This window comes from Syngnathus scovelli, unplaced genomic scaffold (assembly GCF_024217435.2).
Source record: "Syngnathus scovelli strain Florida unplaced genomic scaffold, RoL_Ssco_1.2 HiC_scaffold_43, whole genome shotgun sequence".
Classification (NCBI taxonomy): Eukaryota; Metazoa; Chordata; class Actinopteri; order Syngnathiformes; family Syngnathidae; genus Syngnathus; species Syngnathus scovelli.
The window spans coordinates 296893-302892 of record NW_026061528.1 but is presented as its reverse complement, the minus strand read 5'-3'; the positions used below and the strand labels follow the sequence as shown (position 1 = coordinate 302892).

The following is a 6000-nucleotide window of genomic DNA, read 5'->3' as shown; positions in this document are numbered from 1 at the left end:
GACTTTGTAGTCGTGTCATCGGATTTGCGGCCGCATGTTTTGGACACTCGGGTGAAGAGAGGGGCGGAGCTGTCAACTGATCACCACCTGGTGGTGGGTTGGCTCCGATGGTGGGGGAAGATGCCGGTCCGACCTGGCAGACCCAAACGCTCTGTGAGGGTCTGCTGGGAACGTCTGGCAGAATCTCCTGTCAGGAAGAGCTTCAACTCCCACCTCCGGCAGAGCTTTTCCCACGTCCCGGGGGAGGCGGGGGACATTGAGTCTGAGTGGACCATGTTCCGCGCCTCCATTGTTGAGGCCGCCGACCAGAGCTGTGGCCGTAAGGTCGTTGGCGCCTGTCGTGGCGGCAATCCCCGAACCCGCTGGTGGACACCGGCGGTAAGGGATGCCGTCAAGCTGAAGAAGGAGTCCTATCGGGCCGTTTTGGCCTGCGGGACTCCGGAGGCAGCTGACAGGTACCGGATGGCCAAGCGGAACGCGGCTTCGGCGGTTGCTGAGGCAAAAACCCGGGCGTGGGAGGAGTTTGGTGAGGCCATGGAGAATGACTTTCGGACGGCTTCGAGGAAATTCTGGTCCACCATCCGGCGTCTCAGGAGGGGGAAGCAGTGCAACGTCAACACTGTTTACAGTGGGGATGGCGTGCTGCTGACCTCGACTAGGGACGTCGTGAGTCGGTGGGGAGAATACTTCGAAGACCTCCTCAATTCCACCTACACGCCTTCCATTGAGGAAGCAGGGCCTGGAGACTCTGAGGCGGATTCTCCAATCTCTGGGGTCGAAGTCACTGAGGTAGTTAAAAAACTCCTCGGTGGCAAGGCCACGGGGGTGGATGAGATCCGCCCGGAGTTCTTAAAGGCTCTGGATGTTGTGGGGCTGTCATGGCTGACACGCCTCTACAACGTTGCGTGGGCATCGGGGACAGTGCCTCTGGATTGGCAGACTGGGGTGGTGGTTCCCCTCTTTAAGAAGGGGGACCGGAGGGTGTGTTCCAATTACAGGGGAATCACACTCCTCAGCCTCCCTGGTAAGGTCTATTCAGGGGTGCTGGAGAGGAGGGTCCGTCGGGAGGTCGAACCTCGGATTCAGGAGGAGCAGTGTGGCTTTCGTCCTGGCCGTGGAACAGTGGACCAGCTCTACACCCTCGGCAGGATCCTCGAGGGTGCATGGGAGTTCGCCCAACCAGTCCACATGTGTTTTGTGGACTTGGAGAAGGCGTTCGACCGTGTCCCTCGGGAGGTTCTGTGGAGGGTGCTTCGGGAGTACGGGGTGCCGAGCCAACTGATAAGGGCGGTTCGCTCCCTGTATCACCGATGCCAGAGTCTGGTCCGCATTTCCGGCAGTAAGTCGGATTCGTTCCCAGTGAGGGTTGGACTCCGCCAAGGCTGCCCTTTGTCACCGATTCTGTTCATAATTTTTATGGACAGAATTTCTAGGCGCAGCCGAGGCGTTGAGGGGGTCCGGTTTGGGGACCTCAGCATCGCGTCTCTGCTTTTTGCAGATGACGTGGTGCTGTTGGCTTCTTCAGGCCGTGATCTCCAGCTCTCGCTGGAACGGTTCGCAGCCGAGTGTGAAGCGGTCGGGATGAGGGTCAGCACCTCCAAATCCGAGTCCATGGTCCTCGATCGGAAAAGGGTGGAATGCCCTCTCCGGATCGGGGATGAGATCCTGCCCCAAGTGGAGGAGTTCAAGTATCTTGGAGTCTTGTTCACGAGTGAGGGGAGGATGGAGCGTGAGATCGACAGGCGGATCGGTGCAGCGTCGGCAGTAATGCGGACCCTGTACCGGTCCGTTGTGGTGAAGAGAGAGCTGAGCCAAAAGGCAAAGCTCTCAATTTACCGGTCGATTTACGCTCCTACCCTCACCTATGGTCACGAGCTATGGGTCGTGACCGAAAGAACGAGATCTCGGATACAAGCGGCCGAAATGAGTTTTCTCCGCAGGATGTCCGGGCTCTCCCTTAGAGATAGGGTGAGAAGCGCGGTCATCCGGGAGAGACTCGGAGTAGAGTCGCTACTCCTCCACGTTGAGAGGAGCCAGATGAGGTGGCTCGGGCATTTTATCAGGATGCCTCCTGGACGCCTCCCTGGGGAGGTGTTCCGGGCATGTTCCACCGGTAGGAGACCCCGGGGACGACCCAGGATGCGCTGGAGAGACTACGTCTCTCAGCTGGCCTGGGAACGCCTTGGGATATATATATATATATATATAATTGTTATTAAATTAAATAAACAAAAGTACTGCATGCCTTTACATGCAGATTCTGGTATTGACTAATAATTTATTTTTATTATAGTTAAAATTACATGATATATCACATGTCAAGGGAACATGAATTGTTTTTTATATTCACAATGATAGAAACTTACTTCAAATGAGTGATTTCATGCTGTAAAACATGGATTATAAAATGTAATTGTCGGTGAATCAAGATGTTTGTCATGATAGAGGCTTATCAAAATCTTCATGCTAAGCTGTACATCTGGATTGTATCCGTATGTGCAAAACATGTAAATTCACCAAAATGTTTAACTCTTCCTTTAAATATCTTTACAGGTCACAACTCAAACTGAAAATTGTGATTTCATAACCCCAGATGTGTCGGAAATTACTGGCAATGACCTGGTGGATTCAGCTTCTCCCATTGAAAAGGAACCGTCTGTGTCTGAAATGGTAAGAAGTGGTTTAATACATTATTTTCTAGGAGAAAAGTATTGAGGATATTGACACAGTTTATTGTTTGCAAGGTACATACGTTGTGTGTCTTTATTTCAGACCAGTGTGCAACAGCTTTCCCTTCCCTTGGATATCTCTGATGCTACTGATGATGATGATGATGATGATGAGGATAAAGATGAACAAAAAGATGAGGACTATATTGAAGAAGAAGAGGACGATGATGATGATGATGATGAAGAGGAGGAGGAAGATGACGATGAAGAAGCAGAAAAGGGAGGGATCTACAAAGAGCCACCTTCCAAAATCCCAAGGAAACAGGTTTCCCTTGAGCTGGACATGTCAGATAAGAAAGAACAGCTTGCAGAAGTGTCAAGCACTTCGTTAAAACCCCTAAAGGCAGTAAATTATAATGGTAATGGTAGCGACATTCAACGAGGTATTCATGTTAAAATGTCCTCAAACACTGCCCATCATCGTGTCTATGATAAGAGGAATTACTGCCTTTATTGCGAGAAACCTTTTGCAAAAATTGCAAGGCATCTGATGCAGAAACATTGCGATAAACCTGACATAGCTAAGGCACTGATGCATAAGAAAGGCTCAAGCCAGCGTAATTGTTTATTGACCAAAGTGAGGAATCAAGGAAACTACCAACATAACTGTGAAGTACTAGCATCTGGAAATGGACAAATCGTGCCAAGAAGGCAAGCAACAAATCCCTCAACAGCTGCAGACTATTTGCCATGCAAGTTTTGCTTTGCTATGTATGTCAAATCTGACATCTGGCGACATATCAAAATTTGCAAATTGCGAGTGAAAGAAGATGGACCAGTGAGGAGAAAAGTTCAAGCTGCTTGCTCCATGTTGTTGCCCACTGACACCTCCATTTCCATCGGACTGAAACGGGTTCTTGGAGACATGACATATGATCATGTTACTCAAGTGGTGAAAAGTGACACGCTGATAATCTCACTGGGAGAGAGGATGTTTCTAAAAAATGGCGAGTCTAGCCGATATCGGGCAGACATGCGCAATAAGATGAGGGAACTTGCCAGACTTGTCCTAGAGGCAAGGGAAATCGACAAAGACATTGTCTTTCTGAAGGATTTAATCCACCCAGGGAAGTTCAACACTGTACTCAAGGCTGTGAAAAGTATGAATGGGTTCAATGACTTGACAAACAGATATGCCGTTCCTTCAACACCGGTGAAACTGCGCTATTCCCTTGTTACGGTGGCACAGATTTTGCAAGGAGAGGCTCTGCGTCAACAGGACCACGGCTTACAGGAAAGAGCAGATCAATTCCTGCGATTAATCGAAATGGAGTGGTCAACGCTTGTGTCATCCAATGCTCTGAAAACACTTTATCGGAAGAAATGGAACAACCCCCAAACACTGCCCTTATCCGAGGACATCAAAAAGCTTCGTGATCATCTGAAATGCCTTGAAGAAGCTAACAAAAAAGCTCTCATCGACCATCCATCGACAAAGGCATGGAGTGAACTGTCTCAAATAACTCTGACACAGCTTATAATATTCAATCGGCGTCGTGAAGGAGAAGTGTCGCGGATGGAGTTGAAATCATACCTAGACAGAAACAAGAAAAGCATGCAGGATGACATTCTGAACAGTCTATCCCCTTTGGAGAAGAATCTGTGCAATCATCTCACCAGGGTAGAAATAGAGGGGAAAAGAGGCCGCAAAGTTCCAGTGTTGTTCCCTCCTGATGTCAAGGAATCTGTGGATCTTCTCCTCAAAACAAGGGAAGAGGTTGGGATTGCCCCAAACAACCCCTACATCTTTGCCCGCACCCATTTTGGTTCTGAGGGGAATATTCGTGGATGCGATACTCTAAAAAGATTTGCAGAGGCCTGTGGAGCAGAACGGCCAGAAAATATAACGTCCACAAAATTGCGAAAACATGTGGCTACTGTTTCACAGCTGCTAAATCTAAAAAGCCATGAGCTTGATCAGCTGGCAACTTTCATGGGCCATGATATTGAAGTCCATAGGGAATACTACAGACTGCCTGAAGAGACCTTGCAAACAGCAAAAGTCAGTAGACTCCTCTATGCCATGGAAAGTGGAGTGGGGCAATTCAAAGGACAGACCTTGGAGGGCTTAATGCCAAACATAAACTGTAAGTATAGGGTTTCAATAACTTGCTACACTTATTACTAAACAAAGCAAAGGAAAATGACTTTTAGTGCACAAGTATTGATTTAAAATATTTAGTTTCAGCTGAAGAGGAGCCGGATGACTCTGAGAGGAAGGACATTCCGTCTGAGAGGCCCACTCTCAAAAGTCAAGAAAGTAAGTTTTCACTGAATATTCATTCATTATTTACATCTGCATTGTGACTTTCAATCACAATAAGTGCAAACGTCTTATCGTTGATCATGTGATTTCAGAAAACTCAGAGGAAGGTAAAGAAACAGTTGCTACTTCAAGAGAGGCAGTTGGGGGACAGCCATCTAAACAAAAGGGTGTGTTAGTGTAGTGACTCTAAAATATATTGTCTCCTTGAAATCAAACACTTTGTTTGACATTTGTTAACAAGGAAAATGGATGACTAATAATGCCTGTGTAATGTGCTTGTTTAAGAAGATTGAATGATAATCATTTCCATCCATCTATTTATTCACTTTCTTACTTTCTTTGTTTATTTACAGTGAAATCCAGAAGACCCTGGTCAAAGACAGAAAAAAACATTATCCAATGTCATTTGAAGCAGTTCCTGACAGAAATGAGGGTTCCTCGAAAGGAAGACTGTGAAAAATGTTTAAATGAAAATCCATCACTCAAAGATCATGGACGAGACTGGAAAGCCATAAAATTCTTTGTACACAACAAAATTGCATCCTTAAGGAGAAATGTGTAATAAATGAGTGCTAAGTTTGTCTCTCGCTGTCTCTTTCCACCCAACCGGTCAAGGCAGATGGCCACCCACCTGCAGTCAGGGTTTGTCCGAGGGTTCTTCCCGTTTTACCTTCCCTCCGTTGCAAAGTGCAAAGGGGGGGGGGGGGTTATTGGGTCTCTGAGTATAAAAAATATATAGTTTGGTCTTAACCAGGTCTATCATGTCAAACAGTGCTTTATTTTACTTAGTGTAACATTATTTTTTTTTTTTTGGGTGGGGGGGGTGAAAGTCACTTGTTTTCTTTTTTTGACAGTAAGAAAAAAAATGAAACACTCACCCTAGTCTTGGCCTTTTCCTAAAACTGAAGAAATAAAAGGAGCATGCAGTGAATACATTGGATAACAGGTGATTGGCTATGGGTTTTGCCGTGAGGCGCGGATAGCACGCTTTCCTAATTGTGGACC

General features: G+C 47.0%; 1 long non-coding RNA gene across 1 annotated transcript; it reads left to right on the top strand.

Annotated features, from left to right (window-relative positions):
• Nucleotides 1–2276: 2276 nt before the first annotated feature.
• On the top strand, nt 2277–5576 carry LOC125968056 (uncharacterized). Its single transcript, XR_011086420.1, has 5 exons — nt 2277–2670; nt 2773–4816; nt 4912–4989; nt 5088–5162; nt 5349–5576. It is a non-coding gene; the product is annotated as an uncharacterized lncRNA (long non-coding RNA).
• Nucleotides 5577–6000: the final 424 nt, after the last annotated feature.